The 17,299-nt window shown below is 49.5% G+C and overlaps 2 protein-coding genes across 4 annotated transcripts in view; one reads left to right on the forward strand and one right to left on the reverse strand.

Annotated features, from left to right (window-relative positions):
* Positions 1-17,299, reverse strand: part of LOC144127807 (uncharacterized) — a 1,292,097-nt gene that overhangs the window by 485,837 nt on the left and 788,961 nt on the right. The window lies entirely within an intron of this gene.
* The window catches only part of pck (Claudin superfamily protein pickel), a 52,640-nt gene that overhangs the window by 11,449 nt on the left and 23,892 nt on the right, over positions 1-17,299 (forward strand). For both annotated transcript variants that reach the window (XM_077660743.1, XM_077660744.1), the window contains exon 2: positions 8,481-8,560. The gene's annotated coding sequence lies outside the window, so the exon portion shown is untranslated. The remainder of the gene's footprint in view (positions 1-8,480; positions 8,561-17,299) is intronic.

Consider the following 17,299-nt stretch of genomic DNA (forward strand, 5'->3'; position numbering starts at 1 on the left):
GGCACAGTCCCGTAGGCTTTATTTGGCAAACCATATATATAGCTTGGTGCCATGTAGTGGCGCCATCTCACGGGCCTAGCACATATTACAGTTATGTGATTTTAAAATACAGTTTTAGCGTAGTGTGATCTGCGTTCTGCTAGCGTCAACCACTTCCACGGGGAGCGACCTGCCCATGCGCAGATGGCCCCGATCAAGGAGCACACACCTGCCACTGCGCTAGTGCAGCTGGGCCCCCGTGAAAACAGATCACAGTAGTGGACTGCGCTGCACTAAAACTCTGAAATAATCCGATTCTTTTACTCGCCAATGTTCTTTTCAAGCATAGTTACTGGAAACGGCAAAAGATGGTGCAGGGTGGCACCTAATTTTCTCAGCATACATAAGTCGCACCAGCAATAATCTTTAAAGAAAGCGCAACTTATACACTAGTAAATGCGGCATATATCTCTGCCCCAAAAGCTGCTCCAAAGTAACTTCGGCCAATCGTATCACTGTGATGATGATCATGCCTGTTAGTAAAGCCAGGCAAGGCTCTAAATGGCTGCTGACACTCATTGCCACAGTTACAGATAAGTTAGTTGGTCTCCTCGATTTGGCTGCACTTTCTGCACCAGTTCAGGAGGCGCAGCACTCTTGCACTCGAAATGACAGTGCAGCTAGCGCCACCTGCACTTCTGCACTCGATTTGACTTCGTGCTGCAATAGTTGTGCTGCACTTCTGCACTAGCCTCCCGGCGAGTTCTCTTCTCGTGCAAGTAGTACAACGTGCTTGGCGTGCTCCTTAGCAGATGGCTCCGCGGCCATGCTTGCTTTAGTGAGCGGCGTTGAGTCCATATGGTTGAGACACAGCATACCGGTGCTAGATGCGGCATCTGCACCGTGTCCTCACCAAATGGCTGAAATGACAGTGTATGTACGTGTGTGGGTGCGTTTATGTGTACGTGCATAAGTGAATGGCTGGCATGGCACACTGCTTATGGGTTCCCACCTTGCTGTCCAGCCTTGCACGTTGCTTTACACCGTTTCTCTTTTGTGTGCAAATATGATTATTGCACGCAGCACGATGGAGTGTTTCCATTAAGGGGCAGATGGTGAGGTGTTTTGTAATGCGTGGGTGATCGCAACGTCTATGACTCACTGCGACATCAGTACGTCCGCTTAGAGCAGCAAGTGCCCTTCTGGTCGCTGTCAGTCCACGCTTTCGCCTCCTAGTTAGTCTCTGATAGTCACTCCGTCGTCACCTCTGCCGACAGTGAACGCGAGTTGTTGAGCTCAAATATAGACAGACCATGTTATCAGGCAATTTGATCTTTCATTCTGTAACTGGCGGACAACCAAAGTCACTTTTCAGATAAAACGGCAACAGACTAAATTGCGCGTATAAGGTGTCAAAGGTCGCCTTGAGTGAAAGTCTGAAGAACCTCTTGAATTCAAAATTTGTTGTCTTTTCGAAGTACCCGTTGACTTGGTGACGGTTGACCGGCCTGCGCCACTTTGCACAACGCAACAAAAAGGACAGTGTCAAATTCTTCATCACTTTTGAAATTAACAAATTTCATAGCCACTCCAAGAGATGTGGCACTTCGAACAAATGCACAGCGTTCAATACAGCTAGCACAATCCCGCGCATATGTTTTAACCACGCTACAAGCACCAATACACGGCCGCAGCAGATAAACGTTTCTGCACTTTTGCACTCGATTTGGCCACTGCACTGAGAGCTCTAATGTCAGGCTACACTCGTGCTGCAAGAACTGGCACTGCACTAGCACGGCACTTTTGTGAACTAGTGCAGAAAATGCAGCCAAATAGAGGAGATCTACTATTTTGTGGAATTCATGGAAAGATACAAAAGTATGGTGGGGCAGCCAGAAAAAGAATGTAAACCAATATGCCCCTGCCTGTGCCACTAAGTATAACATGCTTAATAAGTGGGACTGGCCCACAACAACTTAGCAGCCAGGGGAAAATGCAGCCCTGGTCCAGACACATAATGATAGGCTGCCCTGCTGGCTTGCTGTCCATGACATGTGGGCTGTGGACATGACTTTATTCAGAGCAGGTGCTCTGCGCAGTATCGGAATTGACAACAACTTGGGCTAACACACCAGACTGACACGTTTGCAACTGATTTTATTGCCTTCAGAGTACAAGCTTATATAGGCGGGAATACAAGTCAAGCCATGCCATGCAAAACGGTGCAGAAATTTTCTTTTCCGATGATACAGAAAACACAGATGTAGTGTTACTGACGCAGGCATCATCTTGGCGTGGTGTGCTTCTAACAGCTCACATTCAACTTTGCTCCTGCCTATAATCTTGATGTCGTGGCTTGCAACCTTTGCACGCAATGCAGTGAGTGGGCAAGTTCACTCCTTTATTTTTTATTGATAGTGCAGGCGTCCTTGTACAGTCGTTAACACAGCATCCCATCTGCCCTATGTAGGCTTGTTGACACAGCGTAATTTGGTAGACAACATTTCATAAACTTTCTTTGCTCTGCATCCACTTGGCTGACTCCTTTGCCACTGATCCTGGGGCATAGCACGGCGAGCTTTTGTGAGGCTGAAAACTCCACAGGGATGCCATGCCTGTTAACCACCTTCTTCATATTGTGGGCGATTCTGTGCATATAAGACACAACCGTGGGGTTTGTCTTTCAAAGTGTCCATTCATTCCTATTGTTGCATTTTTTTTTAATGGGGCGAGCCTTCAGGTGGGAAAAAAATCTTTGCAATAAAAAAGCTTTATAAGCACCATTTTTTGTCCTCCACACTTCAAATGACGAGCCTTGAAGAGAATGGGACAGGGCACCTCAATACAGAAAAAGTAATGCACACTACTGAAACAAAGTGTGGTAGTGTTCTTAGTGAGGTGTCGGGCACAAAATATGGTTAACAGATTATTGCTTGATTTCTTAATTAAACCAAGCAGTTTAGAGAGTACTGTTGTGGAAAAGGTAAAAGCAGTTGCTTTGAGCCGACATACACGAAAAGATGCGGCATTTTTGGCAGCGAACCCAGCACTTTGCATCCTTCACGACAGCAGTGCTGTGAGTTAGTTGTGTTGACATGCTGCGGCCAGTGGTTGTAGCCGTTGTATCTGATGGTTACAGTCAGTAGCAAATGTGGGCCAGCCTTCTTCGCAACAGGCTGTGGGTGCTCGCTGCTTGGCCAACCTCGCTTTTTTGGAAGTGTTCTGCTACACGCGATCAGGCTGTTTGCAATGTCTGTTTGGAAGGCCATCTTGTCCAGAGTGCTTTTTTGTGCAAGCTTCTCAGCACACGTGCCTCTGAGGTATTCTGTCCAGCTGCTGCACGCTGTAGAAGACAGAAAGTGAGAAGTGACCCTCACCAGCCACTTTCTGGTTCTTGCCTTAAGAGGGGGTACATCAGGAAGTCTAGTTTGTCGGCCCCTCTCATCTATGAGTTGTACTGCAAAATCACCTCTAGGCAGTCAGTTAATGTCACTATCCTGCTTTGTTGCCTCGCTCCATCATTTCGCTTTTCCAACGTTACCAATTCCATCTTGTGTGGACCTGGCACTTGCTTGTCCTGCATGCTTGACGTTCCGGGCGATGCTCCTGCACTGTGCACCGTGCTAGTTGTAGCAGAACTCTGAAAAAAAGAAAAAGCCACATTATTTCCTAACCTCTAAAACATAAAACCGGCATCATTATCGTATTTTCTGTGTCTAGCTCGGTGTCCTCATCATGAGATCGATCTGCATCTGAAATATCGCCGTTTTGAATTATTCTAAATAAATTTTCAGCTGTGTCATCGTGCAGCCTCATCCTTTCTGCAGCATGCTTGAAACAGCCAGAAAAATGAGGGGTTTCTTCACGAGAGTGTGGGAGTGACGTCGTGCACTCAAAAAAGGAATGTGCTGGTAGGGGCGGGTTTGAGGCACTGTATCCCTGAACGGGGACGCTAACATTCAGAAGGGCATGCAAGGCTGAATATGTTCATAGCAAGGATGACAACCGTCATTTCACATTCATGGGACTTTATTCTGATAAATAAAGGCCGATATTTTGTTCAGCACATATTCTTAACAGTGAAAAATGAAAGAAAACAAGAAGCACTTACAGTTTGCTCTGTAGAAGGTAGTCGCGGCCATTTTTCCCGTGTTTTTCAGGCAGCATTTTGTTGACTTCATGTGAGATGGCACTACTTGTCCAATTAAGTGTTTTGGCACATTCAAAACGGCATTTTTAGTTGCACTTTTACACAGCAGGGCGCACAATGGGGACGCGGTGCCCAAAGGGGTTATAAACAGAGCTTGCCAGTACCAGAGGTGAGAAACCTGTACGATTTCAATAAAGCTGCTACATACTGCTACTAACAGGGTTTTTTTTTTGCGAAATTGCAGCAAGACGAGCTATTGCTAACACCAGATGGTGGAGTTTCTGCATCTCTCTATCATTCAAGGCTGAAAGGGCAACTGGTCCTGTTTGTTTTGGGGGAGAATGAGCATGGGTTAGTGCTGCAGCCTGTGCACACATATGCTATTGTTTCGGCGGTGTAGACAGCTCTTCTGTGTGCCCTTCTTGGGCTTGCCTCGAAGTCTCGCAGTGGTACGTTTGATACTAAAAAGGGAAGCTTTTTGGATTGCACTGTGGTGGTGTAGCAATACCAGGTTGAAACCTAAAGATTCTGAAATAAGTGAAGCGAAGGATGCTGGCCACTGTACTGGTAATTGTAGTCAAGGCTCATGGTTGTGAGTGCTGGTAATTTCTCTCATCACTGTTTATAGAAAAAGTGTGCATTTTTACCGTGCGCATCTTTAGGTGAGCAAGGTGATTACTATGGAAGCCTGCGAAATGCATGGTGTTTCGGGTATTTTGATGTCACTTTTGGATTGCCGTGTTCAGTTCTACGAAAGGTTCCTTTTGAAATAAAATTATCTGAAAAGACGCGTGAGCTGCCCGTATGTGAGAAACGAGCAACGCTGGCTGGCTGGTGGTCACTGGTGTGTGAAAGGATGAAACAAGCTGTGTGAGTTTGCATTTGTAACACAGATCGAAGGTCCTGGCACAACAAAGCCGAGATCCAGGAAAGCTGTAAGATGGGAACTGCAGTTACTAATAAACAGCTAGCAAAATACCACTGAACGCCTTCTGAAGAGAGTGCATAATCTCGCTCAGTCACCGCGTTCTCTCGTCATGAAAACCTGAGCCGCGCAGCCCTCCTTCGTCGTACTCTCCTGTGTAATTTTGTGTAGAGATGGCCATTGGTTAGATGCTTTCAGGTGTCGCACAGCTGCCATGGCCAGTTAGCAGCATTGCCAAAGCATGTTATCCACTTCGCACCGCTCGCACAGCTGATGAGCTGTAAAGTCGAAAGAATTGCTGCCGGAAGGCACATGCCATGCCATGAAGCAACATGCAAGCCACTGCGAAGTTCGTATGATTTCAACGGCGCACTGATCATCAATCTTAGCCTTGAATTGTGAGCTTGAACCAGGCGAGCTTTTCACCTCTCGTGTTTCGTGTGCGATTCCGGCGCAGTGTGGGGCTCCTTTTATAACAGTGAATGCCTGTTTCCTGTAATGAAGTTTCCACTGTTTTTTTCTGTTGCAGGTGTAGCATGTTTTGCTTTCTTGCAATTAACATGTCAATGATAACCAGTGCTAGTCAAATCTTTTCTTTGCATATGCTGTTGTGTACTATCTGCTGTGTAGATCAGCACATTTGAACATTTCTGTAACCAGTTCTATCACCATGACAGTGTTCTGTTATGCTTGCTACTTGAATATTATACTGTGCCATGTTGTGTAACTGCTTTTTTTAGCTGGACAGAACTGTTTTTATTGCGGTACCGAATCTTAGTTATTTCCAGTCCGTTTTTCTTGTGCCTACCACGTGTTGCATTTGGGATTTTTTGGCTGTGGATAATCAACAGCCCTACTCCCACATCTTTGTAGTGCTTCCCTCTCTTGTGTTACACCTATCATCTGCTACAGTTTTTCTAATAGCATATGCCTGTTTTCTCAACCAGGAATTAGTTCTTCATACTCAAATTCATTTTCATCTGGTGCCTGTGTATCAGCTACAAAAAGGATGGAACTTCCTCCAACTTGATTTTTTGCCAACTGCAAAGTATGCTCCAAAGCGGCCATTCCCACCACTGGTTGCACATAAAGCGCTTTGATAATGATGTCTCTAAGGTGCACCATAAAAACTATTATACTATGCTTCCAAATTTGATGCTTGATTGGCAAGCTGCTCTAAATCGTGGTTTGCCAGTGGCACTACTGTAATTAATCATCACCACCAGCCTAACTTCGTCCTACTAAGTCCTGTGCCAGCTGCAGCCACCGTATCCCCACAAACTTGCTCATCTCTTCCACCCACCAGACCCTGTGATGCCCAATCCGTTTCCTCTTCTTGAATTCAACTACAATACCACTGAACGCCTTCTGAAGAGAGTGCATAATCTCGCTCAGTCACCGCATTCTCTCGTCATGAACACCTGAGCCGCGCAGCCCTCCTTCTTCGCACGCTCCTGTGTAATTTTGTGTAGAGATTGCCGTTGATTAGATACTTTCAGGTGTTGCACAGCTGCCATGGCCAGTTAGCAGCATTGCTAATCAGGAAGCTTCATCCCTCATGTGTGTTGGCGGCGGGAGGCCGCAGGAGCACTAACCTTGGAGCGTGCAAAAAGTGTCGAGAGGACAGGGAAATGTGAAAACACACTTGAACTCAAATTTTGACTACAATGCATTGAAAAAATACTTGCTGTAGGATATTCGTGAAGTGGTGTCCTTTAACATCCCAGGAATACCACACCTTTATTGAGAGCCCCCCTTTAGAGCCTCTTGAACTTGCCTTTTATCTCTGACCCACTCTCTCTTGTCTGTTAAAGGGACTATGCAACGAATAAAAAGTCACTTGTAAATGTTTTCAATGCTTAGAAATGATGCTAAGAAGCATTCACACCAAGTATGGGTCTTCAGAACTGAGCTGGCAATTTATTATGAACGTTTAAAAACCGTGTTTTTTAAAATTCGCGGGCCGATTGGTGTGCTCATAGTGACCGATTTTGGAACTAAAATCGTGGAAGAAAGGCGTCACACTACCAATGACGTCCCCAGGCCACCACACGCTCTCATTCGCTGGAGCCACGGCAGCCACGACGTCACGACACACTTCCGGTAGCCGTGAAAATCGTCTGCTCGTGCCACCGCGCGACCCTCTCGGGCAAGCGCGAGCCAGGGCATTGCCTTCGCGCACATGGTTTCAATTTTCCTCTGCCGCCTCTTTCAGTTGGGAGTTCCGGAGCCACTCGCACGGCTCTTCATGCGCACGCATAGGGCTCGATGCCCATCGCGGCCGTTAGAGCGAGCAGTCGCACCTTGAGGTGTGGGTTTATTACAGCTGATTACCACAGATGACGAGCAAAGAAACCCGACGCGCGCCGCAATCCAGGAAGACGAAGAGACCGGAGAGATGCCGCCACGCCGTCGACGCTGCTGCTGGGGGGCTAGGAGCGACAACCGGAAGTTGCAAAATAAACGTCAGCAGATGACGTATTCATGGGCGGGGCCCAGTCCCAGAGCTGTTTTCTTTATTTTTTTCTGGTGCTCCCCCTGTCTGAGTTGAGGGGGGAGCGGAGGAGTGTAATTTTGAATCGTCTATATCTTCGCTGTTGTTGATGCTAGCTCAAAAATTCTTGCACTGGGGTGACGAGTGATGAAATGCCTATCTCTTGTCTGCTTTACGTAATCTCAGTTAATTTATTGCATAGTCCCTTTAAGGTTACAGCCTTCATTTTCCTTTCCATAGCCAGCTGGGCTGTCCTGAAATTAATTTCAAGCCTGTTCGTTAGTCTGCATGACAATATAAGTAGAGTTGCAAACACTCAGTTATTTGTTGAATTAGCAGCTCAGCATAATTTCATTTATGGATATAAATGAAATTGCATTTTTGGTTAGCTTAGACACTGATATTTATTCTGGGAGCATGGTATAGCCAGCTTACATTTCCTTGGTTATTCTTTTTATGTACATGGTATCTTGACCTTTTACTTGTCAGTATTCCATCCATTATCATCGTCAGCCTGACTATGCCTGTACCAGCTGTCCTGTGCTGGGCTTATCCACCCGAACTTATTTATTTTGTCTGCCCACCTTACTTTCTGCCGCCTCTTGGTACTAGCCACCCTGCTTGCACAATGCTTTGTGATCTCGAGCATACCAGAAGCTTGAAAGAACACTAACATCATCTTTATCCATAAGAAAGGGGACATCAAGGACTTGAAAAACTATAGGCCGATCTGCTTACTCTCTGTTGCCGACAAAGTATTGACTAAAGTAATCGTTAATAGAGTCAGCCAAATGATCAGGCAGGCTTTCGTAAAGGCTACTCGACAACAGACCATATTCACACTGCCAGTCTCTTGATACAGAAATGTGCTGAATATAACCAACAACCCCTATAGACCATTTACAGAGAGCAATTCATTCTGTCCACGACAGGTGGCGCCACTGGGACAGCTGCCATTCCTGGTCTTTGGACAGCATCGGTGCACAGTGGGAACTCCTGCTGCGCAGCTTGTGTACGTATGTAAGGTGACTCTTAAACCCGGCTGTGGCATGGATGTCATGTGTTTTGTTGAATAAATATGTAGAGCTAATGTGCCTGTGGTCTAGTAGCACAAAAATGGACGCGCTTATTACATAAGGGGCTTAATATGGTGTACTTCGTGACACAAGCTGCCGTTTTCCGATGAGCTGTCTCGCGGGTTCATGCTGCTTTCTGGCTGAACAGAATGTTAATGTGTTGTTCTATGATGCAAATGACAAACCCCATGCACCATCTCTTTTCAGTGCTGATAGCAGCTGCGGGAATGGTGGAACGAGCTGATGATACCTTTGCAGCAGTAATATATTGTACTGTTGTAATGTCACCACATTATTTTCGAAGTGTACTAAAAAACATCTCCTTGTGGTTATTAGTACGATCACATTCATAATTCATCCTGTGAAGGAGAAAAGTCATTGTATGCATGCCTGTAACTTTGCTCACGTTCAACAAACTGATCGAATACATAGAATAATTGATGCTTTTTTAGACCTTTGCAATAAGTGCTTCCTAGTCATATGCATAGTGCTCACTGCACTGTCATGTGCATTTGGCTGTAGCACTGGGGAAGCGATAGCGGAACTGGCTTGCGACAGTCCTCAGAGGAGGCGTTTTGACAATTCCCTCGCTCGATACAAAGGCCTACAGAGGTACGCTATTTTGCTGGGCAGTGGTAAAATTTATTATGGCAGTACTGTATATTTCAGCTTATTCTGGCTGGCTACATCTGCAGGTGCTGAACTCAGCAGCAGATTTCAGTCATACTTAGCAAGAGAGCACAGTTGAATGTTGCTAAGCTCCTGAAGCGACTTTTGAACAACATCCATAGCCTTCCTTTGGAAGCCAGAATGTTAATGGACGCTAAAGTAATATCTGGGCAATCGTCTGGTGATCACACGCACATGCGGTTCTAAATCTCGTGCACAGTGCTGAGCAGTGAATACTCTTATAGCACTAAACACGTATAAGTGTGACAGCAGTATTCTGATGGGCAAACCCTGGGCAAGTTCTTGTGGTGTTTGTGGGTTTGTGTCAATTGAAAGAAGCAAATAAAAATAAATGAAATAAATATCCGGAACTGGTATTTCAACCCGTGGCTGCGTGAACAGATCAGCTTCGCTGGCCACTGTGCAAGAGCACTAGGCTATTGCCGCAGCTGAACACGCCTCATATTAAATTGCAACACACTCTCGCACTGTGCATTGAACATTTTCCAGCAGCAGCGCATACTATGCGCACTCACACAATGTTTTTATACCGTCCGACAGCTCGTTATCCACAACGAGAGCCGAAATAGCATCTTGCAGCCAGGCACCAGCACGCCGGCAGCTGTCAAAACGAGAATGTCCGAACACCAGCAGTGGCTTAATGGTCATATGACCAAATATGGCGGCGCCCATGCTTTTGTACATAGCCTTCATACATTACGAGAAAGCATTTGACTCAGTAGAGGCCTTAGCAGTCATGCAGGCATTACAGAATGGTGTAGATGAGGCTTATGTAGAAATATTGGAAGATATCTGTAATTGTTGCACAGCTACTATAGTCCTCCATAAAGCCAGCAATGAAATTCCAATAAGGAAGGGTGTTAGGCAGGGAGGCATGGCCTCGGCAATGCTATTCACCACCTGTTTACAGGAGGTATTCATGAGGCCCTTTTTCTTTAATGTTACACCTGTCATTTTTCTTTTCAAAGCTCGCTGTGTTGTCCTTAGCTTAAGCAGAACCCTTTTCCTTAGCCTCCACGATTCTGCCCAGTAGGTGAGTACCGGTAAGATACAGGTGTTTTAAACTTTTTTCTTGAACGATATTGGTAAACTCTGTCCATGATCTGAGAGAACCTGCCTTATGCGCTCCACCCCATTCTTATCCTTCTAATTATTTCTCTCATGATCCGGATCAGTGGTCACTACCTGCCCTAAGTAGATATATTCCCTTACCACTTCCAGCACATCGCTACCAGTTGTGAACTGCTGTTCTGTTGCTAGACTGTCAAACATCACTTTGGATTCTTAGATATTAATTTTTAGACTCATCGTCCTGTTCTGCCTGCCCAAGTCAGTGATCATGCTTTGCACTTCATCTCCTGGGTGGCTCAGCAAGGTGATGTCATGAGCGAATCGCAGATTGCTTCGGTATTCCCCATTAACCCTTATCCACAACTGCTCCCAGTCCAGGTCTCTGAAAAACGACATTTGGAGGCCGGGTGAGCGGACGCGCTTCACATGCGCTCCACAAACTTTGTCCTTTACGACCGGATTTACTCATCCCAGCCATCTGAAACTAGTGTCATCAGCCTCCGCTTCTCGTCAGGAACCTGCCGATACCAACCTTTCCTGATTTGGACCACCACATTAAGAGGCAAGTCCATATGTTTTCATCACCCCGCTGTGCTGAGGCTAAGCCTTGCTGCGCAGCAGCCGCCGATACCGAACGCCGCTAGAGGCACAGCTTCGCGTTCGGACCACCAGTGCGTCGGTGCCTCGACGGCGGCATGGAACCCATTGTAATAGAGGGAGAAGACATATCTCCCTCGGAACTTACCTCTACTAACGGCTGGCAATCAGCGCACGACAAGCGAAGCTCCAATCGCAAACCCCCTCCCACCGTTACTCCGAATCTGCCTTAAGCCCTGGCCGCCCCAACTGTCTTCCCTACGGCACCCCAAGCTCCTCATCAACGACCATAAGATCATCCTCTGTCCCCGTGGCGGCCTCAACCTTCCGACAGTGAACGGCGTTGTGCTTCGCGATGCCATTCTGCAAGCAACCCGCCTCGGACCTCAAGAGGCCAAGCCCAACACAGTCATCATCAACACCCTCCAATATCTCATCCTTATCAACACACCCGACCTGCAGCGCAGACTCCGCTACCTCGATATCAAGTCCATACTGATCAAAGGCACCGCCTACGACATATACTCCTACCAAGCGGCACCGGAGGACTGCGCCCGCGGCATGGTCCACAGGGTCCCTCTCGACCACTCATACGAAGACATCAAAGACCGTCTCAGTCAGGAGCGGAACCCTCCCATCCTTGACTTTAGACACATGGGCTCGACAGAGTCCATCATCATCCTCTTCGAACAAGCACATCTACTACTCCTCTGTACTCTACAAGTGCTACCTCTTCAAAAACAAGATCGATCTCTGCCGTAACTGCGGCGCACTCGGCCACTGTGGGGATGTGTGCCCGGCTCCGAAGCAACGCCGCTGTCCAGGCTGCGACCAAGTCGAACCCCCTGAGGACCATTCCTGCGCGCCGCAATGCAAGGTCTGCGGTAAAGCACTTCTGACGGCGGACAAAACGTGAAGGCGCGCTTCCGCACTCCATACCTCGACAAAAAGAGGTACTGGGATGCCAAGCGAGCCGCCGAGGCAAACGCCAGCCAGACAAGCTCCACCCCAACACCGCAGCCGCTCCCCGACCCGCAAGCCCCAGGCCCCGCAGCTCACATCGAAGTCCTTTCCTGTGCTGCAGCCTTCTGCACCAAAACAGCCGTCCACCCCTAACAAGCCCAAGGCCCGGTCCCGCTCCTGGACTGGAACCAGGCCACCACTACCTACAGTCCCACCGAGACCACCTGCCCAGGCACTTTGCTGCTGCACCAATGAGGTGAGCTGGTTAGGCGTAGTTTCCCAGGACTCCGCCAACCCCCTCTATGAAGAGCTGCATGCCCACCAGCAGGCCCAAACCCCTACCCCGACACTAGCGACCCCACCTGCCCCTACCCCCACTCTTCCACCGCCACCTCTCCCTACTCGCGAACCGCCAGCCAAGAAACGGGCCGCAACACCCACTACCTCCCTGACCACACCAACCCCGACCGAGGGAACGCCAGCCCTGCCTCCCAATTTCGAACTCATGGAGGCGAGAATTCAGGCCGTGGTGCAGACGGCCATCCAGGCCTTCACAAATCAATTCACCGACGTCACTACCCGTCTAGACGAATTTGCTCACCAAATTGACGAGCGATTTAAGGAACAAGAGGCTCGCCACGCGACAGCCTGTGCTGCCATGCGGCCTAAAAAGCCCGGCTCCACACCGTCTCTAACTCCTCCACGGCAAATGACAGCTTCAGTGATGGCGAGACCGCGCACTAGCCTCACCATCTGGCAGTGGAACTGTCGAGGCTTTGGTTTCAAGCGGGGGCTGCTTCACCAGTTCCTGGCTCGGGCAGATGGCCCCGATGTGCTCGTGCTGCAAGAGCCCTCCAATCCCCTCACCTAACCCAGCTACGTGCCCGTTGTCCCCTTTTCTCCTACACCCCCTCGGGTTGCATTTCTTGTACGCCGTGCGCTCACTACTATCTCCCACCCCTTAGACGTCCCTGAAATAGATCATCTCCTCATTGAACTCGTGCCACAGCGCACTCAGGATACTAGTCTCTTCATCCTCAACATATACAGCCACCTGAAGTGCCTGTGACACGACCGACTATTCACGCTTGCCAAGCGAGCCACACACAAATGCCGCCTCGTGATTGTAGGGGACTTCAACGGCCCCGCATGGCCTGGGGCTACACAGCCAACCACAAGGGGCACAGGGTATGGCTCGCAGCTTAGCAGGCCGGCTTCTCCCTTCTCACAGGCCCCACCACGCCTACTCGCACCGGGAACAGCTTCTGCGCAGACACTACTCCTGACCTCACCTTCACCCACCGCCTCCCTCATGCTGCGTGGTGCAACACCCAGGAGAATTTGGGTATTGATCACTACATTATCGAGATTCTCCTACAAGCAGGCCCAACACATGGACCCTCTCGTGATGCTACCATCACGAAGTGGGACTCGTTTCGCACCTCTTGAGCAGCCCGCACTCTACACACCATCTCAGACATGTGACCAACTCCAGCGTGACGTGCCCGCCGTGACTCGCCAACTCCCAGAGGACTGCCCTGCAGACGCGATGGATTCCCGTCTCCTGCACCTATGGGAGGCCAAGGCAGGTCTCGAATAGAGGTGGCGGTGTCTGCGCTGGAATAGAACACTCAGACGCCGGCTGGCCCGGCTCAACAAGATTGAGACGCATGCTGCAACTCTGTCTCACCAAAATTGGGAATCTCTCTGTAACAAGCTGAACGGCAACATGAGCCTGCACCAGACCTGGAACCTATTCTGCCATCTCATTGATTCGACTCGGTCCAAGACACACTAGAAACACGACCTCGTAAAGCTCATACAGACATCCGAGGTCTCCCCGCAGGAACTCCTCGAGGAGCTTCGTGATATCTACTTCCCCGCATATCCCTCCGCAGACCATACTGACTACAAAAGCTCCCCCAATGACTTTCTCGACCAACCGATCACCGAGGCGGAAGTGAGGGCAGAACTTCAGCGTCTCAATGCATCCTCAGCTACTGGCCCCGACGGAGTGCACAAGGCACTCTGCAACCTCGATTCCCCCTCCGTCAACGCCCTAACCGACTACTTCAATGAATGCTGGCTGCGCGGCGGCCTCCCATCTCAGTGGAAAGACTCCAAAGTTGTCTTTATTCCCAAATCCGGCAAACCACTTCTCCCTGCTAACCTCCGTCCCATCTCTCTTACGTCATGTGTGGGCGAGCTCATGGAGCGCATTCTCCAGACCCGGCTCAGCCGGTATTTGGAGAACAACAACCTTATGCCTTCGTGCATGTTTGGTTTCCACCGGGGCTTGCCCACCCAGGATGTCTTTCTACAACTCAAGCACCACATCCTTGATTCCCCCGCGGGCGACACCAAGGCTATCCTCGACGTTGACCTAACAAAAGCTTTCGATAACGTTACCCACGCAGCCATTCCTAAAAAGGCCTCCATGCCCTAGGCGTAGGCCCGCGGATGTACAATTACGTCCGCGATTTCCTCTCCGAGCAACAGCCACACTCACCATGGGCGACCACTGGCTGTCCGGTGTCTCACTGGGAGCGCGGGGAACCCCTCAGGGTGCTGTACTGTCTCCTATCCTCTTTAATATAGCCCTTCTCCAACTCCCCCACCAACTTGCCCAAATACCCGACATACATTTCAGCCTCTATGCTGAAGACATCACTATCTGGGCTAATCGAGGCAGTGATACCGACATGGAACAAAACCTACAGTCGGTCCTCAACATCATCGACTCACACGCTCGCAGCCTAGCCTGCTCCCCTTCTAAATCAGAACTCTTCTTCTACCGCCCCAGGCCGCACGACCCCGCCAACCCTCCCATCTCACTCACTCTAGGAAACCACCCCATTCCCCTGGTCTCCAAGATTCGCATCCTGGGCCTCGTCCTTCACTCCCATGGCGCGCATGGCAACACCATCCAAACTCTCCAGACCCAAGCCCAGCAAGCCACCCGTCTCATTCGGCGCGTGGCGAACCAGCGCGCGGGTCTGCGAGAGCGGAACACTCTCCGCCTCACCCAAGCTTACATCACGAGCCGCACGGCGTACTCATTCTCCTACCTCCCTCTAAAGCAGAAGGAGCGGGACTGCATCAACGCGCTCCTCAGGAGCTGCACGAAGGTTGCCCTCCGCCTAACCCCAGCACCTCTACTGCCCGGCTCCTCAACCTCGATACCCACAACACGTTTGACGAGCTGGCAGAAGTCACCCTAACAGCACAGCTGGCTCGCCTGTCGAGTACCACGGCAGGCCGCACTCTACTCTGTCAGCTAGGCATCACCCCGATCACCGATCGTACCGAGGGGGTTCCCCTACCTCCAGACCTACGTTCCCATCTCATCATCCTTCCAATCCCTAAGAACATGCACCCCGAGCACGACGGAGAACGCAGGGCAGCCCGCGCCAAAGCCCTGCACAAGCTCTATGGCAACAGTTCCAAGGTAGCCTACGTGAACACGGCAGCGTACTCGTCGGGCTCCCGCATGGTTCTCGTCGTCGCTAATTGTCAGGCCCGACTAATCGCATCAGGATCCGTCAGCACAGGCTCATCGGAAATTGCAGAGGAAGCGGCCATTGCACTCGCTCTCATCTCCACCTCTGCCACCAGAATTATCTCCGACACAAAATCCGCCCTATCCAATTTCGCCAAAGGCCTGATATACTGCACTACGGCTCGGCTTCTACACTTCTGGCACCCCACCCACCCATAACCCTTATCTGGACCCCCGCACATGCAGGCCTCCCAGGTAACGAGGAGGTCCACTCCCTCGCCTGAGGTCTCACTTTACGGGCCGAAGTTGGACCTCCTCCACCATTCCAGGAGTGTCTGCTTACGTTCAAACATATTCTTAACTACTACCGAGATACCCGGCGCGTTCAGGCACCGCCGGCTCCCTCCCTAACCTTAATCCAGGCCTCCCACTGGCGCCAACTCCAGACCCGAACTGCTCCCTACCCTACTGTCCTTCATGCCCACTACCCCGGTCAATTCCTTTCTTCTTGTAAGCTCTGCGGGAAACCGGGAGACTTCCTTCATGTCCTCCTCACATGTCCTGCCTTCCCACACCCTCCATCCCCCACCACGGCGGAGTCATACTGGGAGACTCTCCTGGCCAGCTCCGCTGCTGCTGACCAGCGCCGGATAATTACCGACGCCCTGAAGCGGATAGCCCTCCAAGGGCTGTCCTTTGCCCTGTAAGGGCAGCCCCCTAAGTGTTGCCTCGTGTCATGTTAGGGGGTTTGCCCCTCTCTGTGCTTGGCAGTAAATGTTTCCACCACCATCACCACCACCAGTCCAGGTCTTTGAATACCTCCTGTAAACAGCTGGTGAACAGCATTGGAATAAATGAAACGAGTTTTTATTTCCCATCAGAATACACCTTTCTTAGAAATTGTTGTTTTTGCACACTGCATTATGGTGAGGAAAACATCACAACTATAACATTTAATATCGACTTAATTTTTATTGGTTAAAGAAAATATTTTGGGCTTTGTCACAGCCAATTGTTTCTGGAACCCTTTCACAGGAAAAAAAAAAGTTCGAAATGGACAAAACAGTACAGAAGTAACAGCAAATATTTGTTGTAGTCGAGGGTTCGACGACATACCGTCTGGTCAGGAATCAAGAACATCAGTACGATGTACGAAAAGGAAAAGTGACAACGAACGCAATCGCGGAGCATGCGCAAGAGACTGGTCACGAAATTAACTGGGATGAAGCAGATATAGTGACAACGGAAAAGAATGTATCAGCCCGCCGAAATCTCGAGTCATTAATCATCCAGACTACGCCAAACACAATAAATAAATGTGACGGCACGTTGCACCCTATCTACGCGAAATGCCTCGGAACAATAGTAACCGCTACAAAAAGCCCGGGACGTCCAGCTGGTTGTTCATTGTGAACAAGGGAGCCGTAGCGCTCCCGAAATGTCATTCTTTTGTTGACCTTGGTCAGTGACCAGTGAACCTCATCCAGCAAATATTTGTTGATTTTGTGAAATAAAAATAAAGAACTGAAACCTGTATGGCTTTCACTGGCAGCGAGTTTTATGCTGATGTTTCTTTCTTAGAACATTGCACTGGCTGTCGTAAATGCTGTCCCACTGTGTCTGTCACTTATGTAGACACAAATTTCCTGATACTCCTGGGTAGCACTTTCGTGAGCAGTGTCCAAAGTGCATGCTGCGCATGTTGAACCCACGTCATGTCTTAGGGCTCTCACCTCCTGGCTACATGTGGCTTCTGATAAAAGGCACTTTGAAGCTCTTGGTGCGTCCCAAGACCACGCCGCCCACCCGGTGACGGCACAGGTTGCACGAAGCGAGAGGTGGGCCACGTGCAGGG

The sequence above is a fragment of the Amblyomma americanum genome, chromosome 4, assembly GCF_052857255.1.
Source record: "Amblyomma americanum isolate KBUSLIRL-KWMA chromosome 4, ASM5285725v1, whole genome shotgun sequence".
NCBI lineage: Eukaryota > Metazoa > Arthropoda > Arachnida > Ixodida > Ixodidae > Amblyomma > Amblyomma americanum.